The following is a 16,699-nucleotide window of genomic DNA, read 5'->3' on the forward strand; positions in this document are numbered from 1 at the left end:
CACAAGTGAGAAGAGTCCTATTGTACTAGCCTAGAAGCTGAAGCAACCACCATGAATGCTTCTCCAACTAGTGCGATCGACAACAATGAAGACTCCCCCTCATAAACTTGGCTGGAAACTTCCTTTTTCATCTTTGGGAGGATTGCAAGTTGGTGTGTCTTCACAGTATACAGATTTCTTGGAGAGTGTACCGGTTAGAATTTTCGCTTCAGTGTATCATCACTGGAGATATTACTTGGAGTATTTTCCACAAAGAGATGGTGGTCTAGACATAGAGGTGCCAAGCAGTACTAGTGGACACAGATTTGGTGTAGCTTTTCTGAGTAGTATTGTTCTTACATTGAAGAACTCTTCGTCGAGCTATACTGGTTCATGGGTACCTCGGTCTTGAAACTTCATGTAGAATTGTCTTTGTCTTCGACTGGATCCATGCTTCCACTCGTGGAGGAGAATCTGTTCAGGCTCAATTACTTAGGCTTCATCTACCGTGTCTGGTTGTTGCTCATCTGTAATATCTTGCAAAGCTAGACTAATGTAGGGCTTTAACCAATAAAACATGGAAAACATCATGGTTAGTCCAACTATCGGGAAGCTTAAGCTTCATAGAGACATCATTGATCTTTTTAATGATAGGAAAGAGTCCGAAGCTGCGAAAGGGTAATTTGAACAATGTTTGTCCACTTGCTTTAGTCTTTGCTTCATAATCTGAAGATATACCCAGTCTCCTTCTTTAAAGTTGACATCTCTTCTTGATTTGTTGGCTTGCCTGGTGTATCTTCCTGTGCCAAATGGTGTATACTTTCTGTGCTTTGGCAAGGCGCTCTTTGACAGACTCAATGATCTCTAAAAATGTTTCTGTGGTCTTGTTGGTCTCCAAGGAAGGTGATACCATTCTTATCAGAAGTGACGAGAAACGACGACCAAATGTTGCCTCGTATCGAGTTCGACCAATGTGAGATGAATGAGTGTCGTTGAGGATGGACTGAACCAAAGGAAGATAATGCTCCCACTTCGACTGCTTGTCGTGGCAATATGATTTGAGAACATCAAAAGCCAGCTGATTGTATATTTCTATCTGGCCGTTTGTTTGCAGATGGAATGCATTGGACAAATGCAACTTGGTTCCAAAGTTATCGAACAATGCTCTCCAAAAATTTGAAGTAAACTTGGGATCCTTGTCAAATGTTATTGTCCTTGGCAAACCTCCGATGGGATACCAGTGGTGGATGAACAGGCAAGCGATGTCTTCAGCTGTGGCCGTTTGCTTGCATGGGATCAACATGCATAATTTATTGAATCGGTCCACAATGGTCATGCACTATGTGTTCATCATGGAGAAGTGCCTGTCGCTTTTCCCATAAAATAAATAGCCGGTTCTTGTAAAATAACCAGCCATCATGAATGGTGTAGTGACCTGGTTTTGACTGCAGGGCCAATCTAAATTGAGTCCCGAATTTCAATGAATCCTCGTATTGTGTCTTCATACTGTTGAGATCTTTCCCTTGTATTTCAAGCACAGTGGACTTCTGTAAATTTTGAATTGTGCCTTTTCGAATGAGAGCATTGGCAACGGGGTTATTTGAGCCAGGTATGTATTCAATCATACCTCTAAACTGTTGGAAGATTTGACTCCATCTGGCTTGCCTATTACTTCATTGGGCACTAGGCATAATCTGTAACCATTTTAGTGCATGGTGATCTGTCTTAACGGTAAACTCTCTTCCATAAAGGAAGTGTTTTCAATGTTTAAGTGTTGTCATCACCCCCAATAACTCCTTGTCGTAGACAAGAATTCTTTTTTGTATTATTTAATTTCCGACTGTATAATAAGCCATTGGGCACCCTTCCTGTTGGAGGACAGCTCCTATGGCTAGATTGTTGGGATCGGTGATTACCTCGAAAGGATCATCCCACGAAGACAATTTGAGAACCGGAGACTCAGAGGTCACTTTTTTCATTGCATGAAATGCCTTGAGGGCTCTACAACCTGTACAACTTTTGCCATGTATGCATAGTGATGTGCCACATAACCATCATAGGTAAACCTGTGCACAGGATTCTTCACTCTCCTAGATCTTCGCAGCTTTGCATTCATGGCTTCCATAGCCTTCTTTACACCAGGTGTTCTCATAGCTGGTATCCTAAGATCCTCTCATCAAGGCTCATCTCTGAGCCACAAGACTCTCCATCAACATGAGAATGCCCTGCAGAAATGTCAGGCATACTGAGGGGCTCAACCACTTTCTCTTTGCCTTTATGTGATGTACTAATCACATTTGCAAGACTGGTATTATGACGCAGCTTGCCACTCCATGGTCTATCAACTGAACCACTAGATGAGGACTCTCCTGGTCCACTCAAAGACTGTGATTGCTAACTTGCATTTTGTGCAACCACATTTCCACTCACATCAGCCCCAACAGCTTCTTTTTCAGCAGCATACCAGCTGCTCATCTCATCAAAAACAACATCCCTGCTTACCCTCAACTCACGTGTAGCAGGGTTATAACACCTGTATCCCTTTTGCTCAAGGGAATACCCAATAAACACACATTTTTCAGCTTTTGGATCCAGCTTAGTTCTCAGCTCATCTGGCACATGCACATATGCAATGCATCCAAAGACTTTCATATGAGATAAATCAGGTTTTCTGCCAGTAAACCTCTCCTCTGGAGTTACATCATGTATGGCTGCAGTTGGAGTCCTGTTCATGATGTAAACTGCTGTAGAAACAACCTCAGTCCAATAGCTATGCGACATATTCTCCTCTCCCATCAATGCTCGTGCAATCTCAGCAATGTGCCTGTTTTTCCGCTCAGCAACTCCATTTTGCTGCAGAGTGTATCTGCATGTAAACTGTCTCCGAATACCATTCTTCTTCAAAAATTCAGAGAACTCATTGGAGAAGTACTCTCCCCCTCCATCTGACCTTAGGCACTTTACATATTTCCCTGTTTGCTTTTCAACCATAACTCTGAAATTCTGAAAATGAGTGAACACCTCACCCTTCTCCTTCATGAAGTATACCCACACTTTCCTTGTGTGGTCATCAATAAATGTCACATAATACTTACAGCCTATCATAGACATGGTCCTCGTACGACCCCATACATGTGAATGCACAACATCTAGTGCATTTCTGCTCACATTTCTGTCACGTGAAAATACATGCTTTGTTTGCTTTTCAAATTGACATGCTTCACATATTTTCTGCATACCTTCAACTTTAAACTTTGACAGCCCTGTCACAATTCCTTTAGTCTGCATAGACTTCATTCTCTACACATTCACATGTCCAATTCTTTTATGCCAAATGTCTGTGTCTGCAACAATTCCTGAACCATTTGCAAACATCGCAGTACTCACTTCAGACATGTTTACATTCAATGTAAACATTCTGTCCACTCTGTTGCCTTTTGCAACCAACCTGCACTTGTCTTTAAAGTCTTCAACATAACAACCATCAGGGTTAAACCGAACCTGCAAACCCTGCTCAATCATCTAGCCAACTGAAACCAGATTCTTTGTTATGTTCGAAACATGAAGTACATCTGCAAGGTACTTCACTTTGCCATCCTGCATAGACAATGGCACATCTCCAACATGGGCAATTGGATGAGCAGTGTCATCCCCTGTTTCCACAAAACCTGGTCTTTCAAGGTTTTTCATCTCCTTGAACCACTCCCCATGACTTGTCATGTGGTTCGACACACCTGAATCAACGTACCATACATCATCTTTATGTGCTGCTTCAACATTTTCAGACATGGCATTAACGACATGCTGCATAATAAACAACCTTTCATTATCCTCATTGTTTCTGCTCGAGGATCGCAAATGAGAAAGTGACGTTGTGTGAACTCTGCACTATATACAAGATCCGGTACAACAATACCCAACTGAGAGTGTGGGGGGGGCAAGGGGCCATTTTATATGGCCCTAGGCTGCTGGTCGGCCAGTCTAAAACAGGCCGACAGTAGCCACTGCTCAACGACCAGCACCAGGTGTGCACACGACTAGAAAAACCCTGGTCGGCCAAGTGCCAGCAGTCGGCCTGGTCACCAGAAGAAGTCAGGTAGTAGCAGATCAACAGTCGGCCAGGATCAGGAATCAACCGAACACCTCAGGAAAAATGGGAAAAAATACATGGAGAGTGAGGAAAAATGGAGAGACACCAAAACTGGGCAAGCACACCCACAACAGAGGCCCTGGTCTAATGTACAGAAAGGAGATGACTGCTAACATGACATTGGTATCAGAGCCAAACCTGCTGGAATTAAGTGGAAAACACCAAGGAGAAAATCCATCGTGTGGATCTTTCAAGTTCAAATCTATGAGTTGCTTTTTGTCCTTCAAGGCCCAGTGGCAATGGACACTCAAGGCAAAGGACGGAGGACAGTCAAAGGTGAACGGGATGTCAAACCTCCATGCAAGGCAGCCAAGATCTCTGAATCAAGCCTCATGCAAAAACCCTGAGAGAGAAAAAGATGAACTCAAGAATAGCAAAAACCCTGAGAGAGAAAAAGATGAACTCAAGAATAGCAAAAACAAACCTAGCTTGGCATACCATGTTTAACCACCCAACCATTATATATACCAGTGACCCCGGACGTCCAGTGTGTACCTTACCGGCCACACACCATAATCACACATGACACGTCCCCTATGTCCCCCCTGGTACTCCCATGCTACACATCACTCGGTCTTTAACCTACAACCGTCACCCACGAACGTTACCTGCTCACACTTATTATTATATGCGATGATGTGCAATAGTATGCCAACATTGGTTTTCCCACGCAACATCTTGTGTACGCGTCTCGCATGTTGCCACGTGTAAGGGTCTTAACATTCTTTCCCCCTTTTAGGAATCATCAATCTCAAGGACAAACTAAGGATAACACTTACGAAACAGAAACACCGTTTTCCAAGTTACATCTGTCAAAGGATGTTCTTTCCATTTTACAAGGAACTCTTGAAGAGTATGATTTTGCAATCGTCTCTATCTTCGTTCCAGGATCTATTCTGGTCGATGATCTCCTTGATCAAGTTCCTGCAAAGCAATCATATCATCAACTAAATTATCACCGTCGTGAAGATAACACTTCAATCGACTCACATGAAATACTAGGTGGACACGACAGTCTTGTGGCAAGTCTTAACTTATAAGCCACATCTTCCATTCGTTTCAAAATCGTCCACAGCCCACAATATCTAGGCGACAACTTAGTAGATTTCCCCGCACGAAGCATCTCAGTTCTTCGAGGAAGGAGTAGAAACACTTTCTCCCCCTTGTTAAAAGAACGAGCTATCCTCTTGGGATTAGCATTCTTAACCGCTCGATCCGTAGCCCGATGGATATAATCTCGAGCTCAAGCTAAATTTAACTGCATCTAAGATAGAAATTCAACTGCACTCGGTGTCTTCTAAGGTAATCCAATCGTACCTGGCATCAACGGATTATACCCATAATACAATCCAAATGGAGAAAAGTTTGTAGAGGAATGCTTGCGCAAATTATACGCAAACTATAATAAAGATAAATACTTTTCCCAATCGCTCTGTCGTTCTCCGACGTAAGCTCTCAACATATCCTCCAAGACTCAATTGACCCTCTCGATCTGACCATCAATCTCTGGATGATCACCGCTACTCATGCAAAATTGCGTGCCAAATTTACCAAAAACATGTTACTAGAAATTACCTGTAAACCGCGGTACTGTAAACCGCGGATCTCGATCCGACACAATGGATTCTGGCAAGCCATGTAATCTAAACACATTGGCAATATACAATTCTACTACTTGCGGAGCTTCAACCTTGTTCTCGATCCGACATAATGGATTCTGGCAAGCCATGTAATCTAAACACATTGGCAATAAACAATTCCATTACTTGCAGAGCTCTCTGGAATAGGCAACAGATGTAACAACTTGGGCAACTTCACACACTCGAATTTAGTAACCTAACAATGTAAACAATGTGTCACATAATGATTAACATGTTTCTTTAATTGTGGCCACCAGTAGAAACATCTAATGAGCTCAATTGTTTTCTTAATTCTCAGGTGTCCAACACATGGACTATCGTGACATTCTCGAGTCACTAATACCCTCAAATTATCTGAGTCCAAAACGCATACCTTGCCGTTCCTCTTGAGAATTCCATTCTCAATGGTAAATGTACATTTACTAGACAAAAAATCAAACGCGATTGATTCCTCATCTACTTGGCTAGCCTTATTCCATAATGATTGAACATGCGGATCCGTCTTTTGAGCTTCACGTATTCTATGAATGATCTCATTCTCGACTATACTGAAACTCATCTGATACATTATACGGGACAATGCATCGGTAACAACATTCTCTTTTCCTCATCTATACAAGATTTCCATGTGAAACTCTTGCATCAATTTGGCCCATCTTGCCTGACGGCCTCTTAAATCCGATTGGTTACAAAAATACTTGTGTATCATGATCGGTGCATACCTTAAACTCAGCTCCATAGAAGTAATGCCTCCACACCTTGAGTGCATGTATAACTACATACAATTCAAGCTCATGTGTGGACCACTTGCATACCAAACTACTGAGTTTCTTACTCTCAAAAGCCATTGCTCGGCCTTCTTGGCTCAACACAACTCCTATGGCAATGCTACTAGCATCAGTCTTAACGACAAAAGGTAATGATGGATCCACGATCTTCAACAAAAGGTAATGACGGATCCAAGATCTTCAACACAAGTGCAGTTGCCACTGCCTGCTTTAATTTATCAAAACTTTGCTGTTGACTGTCGATCTAGGCATAAACAACGGTAACTTGTAACAAGTCAGTCAATGGCGCTGCTATTTCAGAATAGAAAATAATAAACTTTCTATAAAAACCAAATAGTCCTAAGAAAGATCTAAGCACAGTAATGCCCAGTGGAACAGGCCAAGCCAAGATTACTGCTACTTTCTTCGGATCCATCTTTACACCTAGAGCCGATATAATGTGTCCCAAATACTCAACTTCCTCTTGACATAGGAAAGTCTTTTGTTTATTGGCATACAACACATTTTCCCCGAGCATGCGAAATACTGTAAACAAGTGTGATTCGTGCTCTAGTAAAGATTTACTACAAACCAAAATGTCATCAATAAAATCCACCACAAATTTACCCATGAATGGCTTAAAGACATCATTCATTAACATCATAAATGTGGCTAGGGAAGACGCCACGGTTAGATGTGCGTAGACGGTTCTTTGAATTGCAGGTATCTATGGAAAAAGCAAGAGCTTTTGTCATGTTTGTGTGTGCTGTTTGTTCCCAAATGATCCTCGTATCCACGTGTTTGGGGGGTGAAACCCTAGGACTTGATCGTTTTTATGCTCATGAGGTTTTGCTAAAGGCTGTAACCTGTGTACTTTTGGTTGTGCCAAGTGTTCATGCTTTTTGGGACTCTACAACATTGCCAACTAAGAAAAGACGGAGAGGAAAAACCCTAGCTTGTTATTTTGGGGTTGTACTTGTTATTTTGGTGTTTGCTTAATTTTTAGAGGTACAAGCTCAGAAGCCTAGGCTATAAGTCGACCTCTGTGAGTTGTATCTACTCTAAAAGCTGAAGCTACAGTATTCCACCCACTTAAGCGAACATCTTAAGCTTTCTACACTCTTTGATTCCCTGCACTATTTCTGAGATCTCTCCATTCTCTATTCCATGGCGGAAGAACAAGCAACTTCGGGGGTGCATGTGGATGCTTTTGGTGGCCAGCCCACTACGGTGTCATTTGTTTATGACCTCGTGAGCGGTACTACTATGTAGTCCACAGAGGTACCTCTTGGCCCTCAAGTACACTTTAACCCCTCAAGTACCATCTCAGTATTTGGGACAGCCAGTCCCTATGGCAAATTTTGGTATTGATCCTAATCTTTACTCTGATTTTTCTCAATACTAGTCATATCACCAATATATGGGCTATGTGCAGCCTCCTCTGCCATCTGGAAAGACATCACCTGCTCCTCAACCTAATGCATCTCCTTTTGTGGATTCTTTATATTCCATTGTGCTTGATTTACAGAGAGTTGGCAGAGCTACCCTCCCAGGCTCCCCAAGCTGCACCTAGTAATCCTCCTCCTCTGCAAGTTTCTTGTGACATGAGGAAGCTCTGGTAGTCTTCTTTAAGCCTTAAGCACGACTGGACACCTAAAACTGGCCGACTGGGCATGAAGTACCCGACCTGGGAAAAATGCCAGAAAAAATCATAGTCACAAGGGACGGGGGACGGTGACGGGGGACGGGGACGGGACGGGGGACGGCCATAAGTAGGGAACGGGGACGGGGAGGGAACGGCAGTCAAAAAATACATTTTTTTTAAATTTTTCTACTCTACACTTATTCTACTTTGGAAGTACATCAAAATGAGCACAAATTTACACTAAAATGGTAAACTTTTGAGTCATATTAATAATTAAGTAGATACAAAATGAGTCATGACTCAAAAGTCAGGAGTCAGGACTAAACCTTAAGGAGGCAAAATACATGGACCGACTCAAATGAGTCAATGACAAAAAAGTGCTGAAGACTAGAGGCTAGAGGCTAGAGGCTAGAGCTAAGTAGTAAGGCCCATGAATCATGATCCATGAATGATCATCACGTGAAGTGCTCGCCTCATGGTCATGGGTAGCTTATGCCAAAGAAGCATCAAGCTCATCCTCAGTCTCATCCTCACTCGAATGCTGCTCCTGCACCTCATCCTCTTGTTGCTCTTCTTGTTGACTCATCTCCCACTCGGTGAAGGAATCTGCCTTCTTGGTCACGCTCTTGCAAAGCATTCGCAAGTTCGCGCTGACGAAGATAAGGTCATTGGCACGCTCTACCCCGAGTCGGTTCCTCTTCCTAGAGGCAATGTGGCTGTAGGTACTCCAAAGCTGCTCCAAGCAAGAGGAGCTGACGGCTTGGCTAAGTATGCGGATGGCAAGTTGCTGCAGCTCCGGTCCATCTGAACCAAAATCCTCCGACCATAGAGCAGCACCAACTTTGGAGCGATCAACCTGTGCATCATGACAACCATAGGAGCCATGAAATGACCTATACATCGAAAGTTGGTCCCTGATCTTGCGCCTGACCGATGCATCACGCACAAGACGATCCAAGATGATCCTCCATCCAGTGCTCACCTCCCGGTCGCTCTCCTGCTTGTTGCCTTGGAATTCTAGGTCCACCACATAAGCTGCTGCATGCAATGGAGAGCCACCTTCCTAGACACAAGGCATGGATCTCCTCGTATCTGTCTTCGTCAGGCACGAAGTCTTTCAACTTCTCTATCATGCGATCCATGGCCTCGTAGACCTTGCCTATGCATGGTTGCATAGCGTCTACAATCCTCAATAGGTGGACTATGGAACTCACCATAGCATTTGTGGTCTTCACACGCTCCCACCAAGAGGCGTCATCCGCCCGTAGCCTACACTCTTGGCCAGTGTTTGTATGGGACTCTTGCATGGCGACAAACTCGTCGCTAAGGAAAAGCCCCCTCAAAGCACCGCTACAATCCTTCAACCGGCCCAACATGAGAAAGTTGTAGGCAAACCGGGTGTCGGAATATTTGAGGAGAGAGAGACAGGACCTCTTGTTGAACTCATGCTGAAGTCTTTGGTGGTTGAGGACAAAGGAGACCATGGTGTTGGCCTCCTCAATGAGCGGGCTGATCCATGGTAATGCCCCGATGTCCTTAAGGAGGTTGTTTAGGCAATGAGCCATACAAAAGGACACCGTGACATGTCCATACATACCTTGGAGAATAGCTCCCACCACCCTATTGGAAGGCTCCCCATCCGCAACAAAGCCCACTCTCCCCATCCGCAACAAAGCCCACTATATGCTCGGGGCCAACGATCTCCATGGTGGTAGCCCACTCCGCCGCAAGCACATCCGCGCTCTTCCCAGTGCCGGATGCATCATGAGATGAGATGAAGTACATCTCTCCGCGGGAATATGCAACCATGCCGTGAATACTCCTCTTGCGGGTGTCACTCCATCCATCCACAATGAGGGAGACTCCGTTCCTCTCCCATTGCCGCTTTGTGTTGTCGGCCGCTTGCTCTACAATGCGCTTCTCCTTCTCGAGCAATGTAGTGCGCAAGCTCTCGGATGAGGGGGGGCGTATAGGTTGAGCCATACTCCCCAATCTTCTTAACCACCTTGAAGTATTCCGACCTATTCAAGAAAGTAATTTATTAATGAGAAGGGGACTAGGATGATGAAAACATGAATGATGAATTGGCAATGATCGATTGCACTTACCTAGCCGCTTGAAAGGCAATGTGGTCGTGGAAGAAGAAGCGGGCCACCGCCATATCCACCTCCTCCTTCAACTTGGGGTTCCAATTCTCCCCAAGTGTAGATTGTCGCCGTGGGCCACGTAATGATTGAGAGGTCGTGGAGATGGAGGGTGCCGGCGTCGTGGATGGAGTAACATTCCGACTTGATGATGAAGGTGATGGTGTGCATGATCCCGATCCACCACATGACTCCATTGTAGAGGCTTGAGTTTCTCTCCCCATCGTCGCGGGATCCACGGCCACTCGTGGTGTCCTTCTTGTCGCTTCGACCACTTCGTAGACGCTAAGCTTGTCAAGAAGTTCCCGTCTCTTCTCGGGCATGACATTCGTGCAAAACCTCACCTCATGTCCACTCTCATGCAAGAGCTGGGCTCGCACTTTGTCGGCGCCACCCGTTCGCCAGTACGGGCAAAGCTTGCATACCCATGGCTGAGAACCGCCTCCATGAGCAGATGGGGTGTAGTTAACCTCCTCCCACCATGTCCATCCCGTTGTCCTTCTACGAGAAGCCCCAGCACGTGAGGATGATGCCATGGTTGAAGATGGCTTGACTCTCGAGCCTTGAGGAATGAGAGAGAGAGAGAGAGAAAGAAAGAAAGATTTTATTAACGTCTTCCAAAAGACCGAACTCGGCCTATGAGACAAATCGGAGTACCTGTATGGGGTATCCTCTGTCATCCCAACAAAATGAAAAAGTACTGAACTAAAAAGCTGAATCTGGGTGTGCAATAAGTACAATGAGTGGTGAAGGGGATGGAGCTCTACTACTAGGAGAATGCAAAGCTATATGCATGGAGTATACAATCATGATATGCAACCTAGCTAGCTCCATCTTGTACCATACTGGGGGTATAAAATGGTATACATCAGTGAAGGGGGTGTCCACAGCTCTCTGAAGAACATGCCTCGGTGTGCTCTGAAGCGAGCCAGTCGCTCCGCACCCTCATGTTACTTAAAAATTATCCTAAATGGTTTAAACCATTCTAAACTAATCAAATTCCACTTTTAAAAGAGAAACAATATGAAAAGTTTAATTCTAACAATTTGATTACTTATCTAGGATAAAGAAAGGCTAAATTTAAGAATGAAGAGAGGGGGAAAGCCTTTCCAACAAGACATAACATCATTTTTTCATTTTAAAGAAAACAAAAATTAGAAAACCATTAAAAGGAATAAAGAAAAAGTAGGATTTCTAACTTACTTGAATTTCTGTGAGCTTTCCTTTGGCTTGATGGTTTGAGGGATCTACTCTTGTTTGCAACAAGAGTGGCCACCAATTCTTTTGAAGAGGGAAAGGTCAAAAACTAATGAATTATCACTAAATTCACTGTTTTTGGCTCTGGGGTGGAGTAGAGGAACAGTGCATAAAATACTATTAAGCTTCTACAAAGGGGGAGGTTTCTATTTATAGGAAAAAGTGAGCTTCTAACCAAGCAAACTGATTCTAAAATTTTCCAGATCAGTTTGGTCAATTTTTGACCATTTTTGGGTAAGTTTAGCTTACTTTTTGGTACTAGACTTGAATTAGAAGAGAGAAGAGATGAAATATCTTAATATTTGAGAATTTAAAACTCCACCACAACGAAATTCCTAAATGGATTCTATCACTACAATGGTTGGGCGGTTGGCTCCATGGGACTGGATGGGGTTAGGCTGTACTGATGGATCCCTAAAATGAGACTCAATTCTATTATAATACAAAAGATGAAGTAAATCCCGGACAGTCATCTCTGTCATCTCTCTCTGGTATAGGCGTGGTGTCCGAAAGCCAGGTGTCCTCTGTCTCTTGCGGGCTCTAAGTGTCTCTGCTCTCTGGAGAGTAATTCCCTGCCGTGTAGGGGCTGGGAGAGGGATGGATCTCTGAAAAAATGTAGTAATTTGTATCTGTCGTCCCCCCTCTGGAGCTGTTTGAGCCTGTAATAATGTCTCTCTATGGCGCTGTATGTCTAGAATGAATCTCCCCAGTATACAATACATCAGTAGGGAGCATCCGGAAGCAGCAACTAGGGAGAGTGGGAAGCTAATGCTACTAGACAAAATGGGGTACATGAGTACATGGATACATGATACATGAATATGGGGGAGTACAAAAGTGACAGTGAGTACAACAGTATATGGCTGGAGTGGTAATCATCCTAGGAGCTCTAGCATGGGTCTCTACCGGATGGCCTGGATATCTGCCATAGTGAGATGCCTGGTCGAACGAGTCCGATGCCTCGCAATGATGCTCTGAATCCTCCGGTGTAGGCATCGTCTCTGATGTAAGGATCCGCGAACCCTCGGGCGTCTGGATCTGCCCAACTGGATAGCTCTCTCAACTAGAGTCCCACGGGGTGCCCACTGTTGGGCTGTCGGCTGGAGAAGCCTAGAGCCTAGAGGCTTGGAAGTTGGAAGACTCAAGAGGCTTGAGAGAGAGAGAGAGAGAGAGAGAGAGAGAGAGAGAGAGAGTCTAGATTCTAGAATCTAGATAGTAGGGCGGCGGCCCGCCGGCCTTGTGTGAGAGCCTAGAGGCTTGGAACTTGGAAGTTGGAAGCTAGAAGAAGCTTGAAAGCTTGAGCCTTGAGAGTTGTGTGTGCTTGCAGCCTTGTAGAGGCTTGTTCTTATATAGATAGGCAAGACAGAGAGAGGAAAGCCTCGAGGGCAAGAGAGAGAGAGAGGGCCAAGCCTCAAAGGCTCAAGGCCCAAGGGCCAAGGCCCAAGGCTCAAGGGCCAAGGCCCAAGGCCAAGCCAACAGCCATAAACGGCTAGAAACGACAAGTGCAACGGCCAAAAACGGCGAGCGCAACGGCAAAAAAACAGCCAGAAAAAAACGAAACGGCTCTCTGCCGTCCCCTCATAGAGCCGTCCCCCACCGGCGTCCCCATCCCGTCCCTTGTGAGTGACGCGTCGTGGGGGACGTCCGTCTGCCCCCGTCCGTCCCCGTCGCTGTTCCGTCCCAATTCGGCATCCCCGTGTTCCAAGCAGCCGTCCCTTCCATCCCCTGTGACTATGGAAAAAATATACAAAAATAGGGTGGCCAGCCCACATCCAACAGCCCACATCCAAGGGCCGTGAAAAGGGACCAAAAGGGGACTCCAATGATGAGCAGAATCTAGGGATGAATGTGCTAACATTCTTTTCCTGATGAATATTGAGTCTAGCAATCTCCCTCCACCCCTTGGAGGATCATCCTCCCTTGGAACCATTGCCTAAAAGCCTTTCTTGGTATGCACCAAGTGGCACCCAACTCACAGGACTGCCATTCCCCTTGGGTCTTGTGAAACACAACCAACCAACCTCTTGGGACTTCATCCACCTCTTATGTTACTCTCCTTCGACTGTGCACCTTCATCTGGGACACCATCAGTGTAACTCGCGGCGGTGCCCAGGGGACTAGGGCCTTTTGACACACTTGTTGATACCATCAATGCATATTAAAACACTTAAACATGGCCACAACCTTAACACATATCCATCATCACTTTGCATAAAACATAAAAACTGGACAAAACATCCACAAATGCTGAAAATGGAGCTTGCACGCGTGACACCACATAGAGGCCAGAATGGGCCGACCCCCCCCTTGAAGTATTTTATTACCCAAGGAGAATAATATCATGTACAAGCTTTGAGGGCCTTACTCTTCCCACGGGAGATGTCGGATTATCCATATACAAATGCCATAACACAGCCCAACACGAGGTAACCAAGCCGGAACATAGGCTATAGAAATGCCGAGCCAACAACATAATCCATATACCTCCGTGTAGGTACTGATGCTTCCCCAAAAACCACGGGTCTTCATGCAATAGAGCTGTTACAACAAGTACAACTCTCCATTCAGCCGGTACAGTAGGTACAGTGGCTGGTACAACAAGTACAGTGGCTGGTACAGCCGATACGGTGATTGGTACAAGTACAACAAGTACAAATGCTGGTACAGTATGTACAATGACTAGTACAGCAGGTACAGCAAGTACCAAAGCTAGTACAACCAATACAATGGGTGGTATAGCAAGTACAACAAGTACAAGGATTGGTACAGCAAGTACAAAGGCTGGTACAACAAGTACAAAGGCTAGAAATCATAATAAATGATTAAATACCCTTGCCTTCAGTATTTCTTCACGATGGAAGCCTCCAAAACAGTCCCCCAACAGCCGGTATTCTTCGTGGGCAGCCTTCAAGAGAGAGAGAAAGAGAGTAGCCATCATTAGGGCAGCCTGTAACGGTAGTAGTGGCTAGTGTGCAGCAAGAGAGCCTCTATTAATGAAGAGAGAGGGCTCCAATTTATAGATTTGGGCCTCCCATGAGCTAAAATGGCAAGAGAAGGCTACAATGACGAGTGGAGAGCCACACAATAGCTGAAGTGACAAGTGTGAGGCCACTTGTCTCACTTTGATCCATTTTCTAACAAGTGTCATGCCACTTGTCTCACTTTGGTCCACTTTCTTGCCACATGTCCCAATCTAAAAGATGGGTCCTTCCATAATCTTTACCTCTTAAAATATCCCAACTAGTAGACATTCTGTCATAGGCACTTTGCCAACTCTTGGTATCTGCTCAATTCCAGATGTAATGACGCGAACAAAATTTCCATCGGAGTCGGGCCAAAAATAGCAACTCTCCTAAATTTTAGGAGTGTGGTCCTTTGTATTCTAGGATAATCCCCCATTCCCAAAGCTTGTACTTTCCAAATATTTAGACATCCTGGAGTCCACCAGACCCCTTTCATACTAGGAAATGTCTAGGCTGGTGACATCCTCCCCAACTTCTTAAAAGTTGTCCACAACTTTAAGCTTCAAGCCATATATTCAAGATATAATCATGTCCCATCAAGTGGGCGAGACGAGACAGTCTCAAAAATCCAATATATCTGAAGAATCCATGTCTCAAAGAAATGGGTGAGACTAAATAAGCAAAATAAATGGGCGAGACAAATCAGTCCCATAAGTCCAGATATTATAATCCATGTCCCAAGTAAATGGGCGAGACAAAATAAGTCTCCTGCCAATAAGGCATCGGTCCACATGACCCTCGGCATAGATATAAGTTCCGTGCCAACCAGGCGTCATGTCCACTTTACCACTTGCACTCCGTGTTGGTACTCTAACCACACATCTTGGATGAGAGGTGGGCTCAAGTAACAAGATAAAACAATCACTCGCAGGCATAGATAACCTGGTGTTCCATAAGCATTTCTGCTACACATAGTTTATAGGCATTTCGGCCACCAACTCACACTACCCTCTCAAGTGCCCATGTTCCCTTCCATCTGCTCTCTATTGTTCCACCCGGATATAGCATTTTTAGGTCAGTTTAGCTTACTTTTTGGATCTAGTTGAAGCAGGAGAGAGGAGAGATAAAAATATCTCATTATTTGTGAGTTTAAAACTCAACTACACATCTGAAATAGGTGCCTCCTTCATGAGGGGAATTCCCCCACACATTGAGGTGTCAAAAATGCATCATTTCTCTAAATATCTCTTCTTTTTTAACTAATATCCTTGTCCTTAGTCAACTCTTCATCTTATCCAATTACACACAATGTGTATACATACGTGACAAATCGCAGTTGTAATGCCCAATTACATGCTCCAATCTGAAAATCCCCAATTTTTATGCACTCCAATCGCTTCAATGTGCATCTAATTGGCCAATTTTCACAAAAGCCCCAAATTTCTGCAAATGAAAGAGATTCAATTTGCTGATTTTGACCTCAATTCTGAATCCCCCCCAATTTTCACAAAAGCCCCAAATTTCTGCAAATGAAAGAGGTTCAATTTGCTGATTTTGACCTCAATTTTGAAAACCCCTAAATTGCAATTTTTCAATTTTGCCTCAAATTGAGAAATCCCCCAATTTGCCCCTGCAATTTTCCTTTGAATGTGACCTGCACTGAAATGGCTGCAAAATTTGTATTTGTGTTTGAACAAAAATGTGTACAGAGAATACCGTCAGGCAATGGCAGCACATGTGAAGCAGGTGGTAGGCGGAGCACACAGTAGAGGGGCTTGCAGATGTTGTCGAGGAGGAGCACAGAGCACAGAGCTGCATACGGGACTCAGGTACCACTTGGAGCTGCAGGCGGGTGCATGACGAGGGGTTACTTGTCGAGCCATGACGAGATTTGTCAAAGAGACGGTGGCTCCGCCGCCCAGTTGTTGGGACCACCAACTCAAGAGGCCCCTGAGAACACGTGCGCATTCGTGAACATCGTGGTCGCCAAGTGTAATCGCATTTACTTCTTGCACAGACAGTAAGCGATTACGGGACTGGTTACCTTCACTCAGAGCATACTTATCTTACAAATGGATAAAAGATTAAGTTAACAACATGATAAATTGAAGACAAGGAAAAATTACAGAGAACATTGCAATAGATTTGATTGAT

At 44.5% G+C, this 16,699-nt stretch overlaps 1 protein-coding gene across 1 annotated transcript in view; it reads left to right on the plus strand.

The window, feature by feature from the left end:
- The window catches only part of LOC147625428 (pentatricopeptide repeat-containing protein At1g62350-like), a 67,752-nt gene that overhangs the window by 1,314 nt on the left and 49,739 nt on the right, over window positions 1-16,699 (plus strand). The window lies entirely within an intron of this gene.

Source organism: Cibotium barometz, chromosome 24, assembly GCF_041138505.1.
Source record: "Cibotium barometz isolate CiBa-2024 chromosome 24, ASM4113850v1, whole genome shotgun sequence".
NCBI classification, from domain to species: Eukaryota; Viridiplantae; Streptophyta; class Polypodiopsida; order Cyatheales; family Cibotiaceae; genus Cibotium; species Cibotium barometz.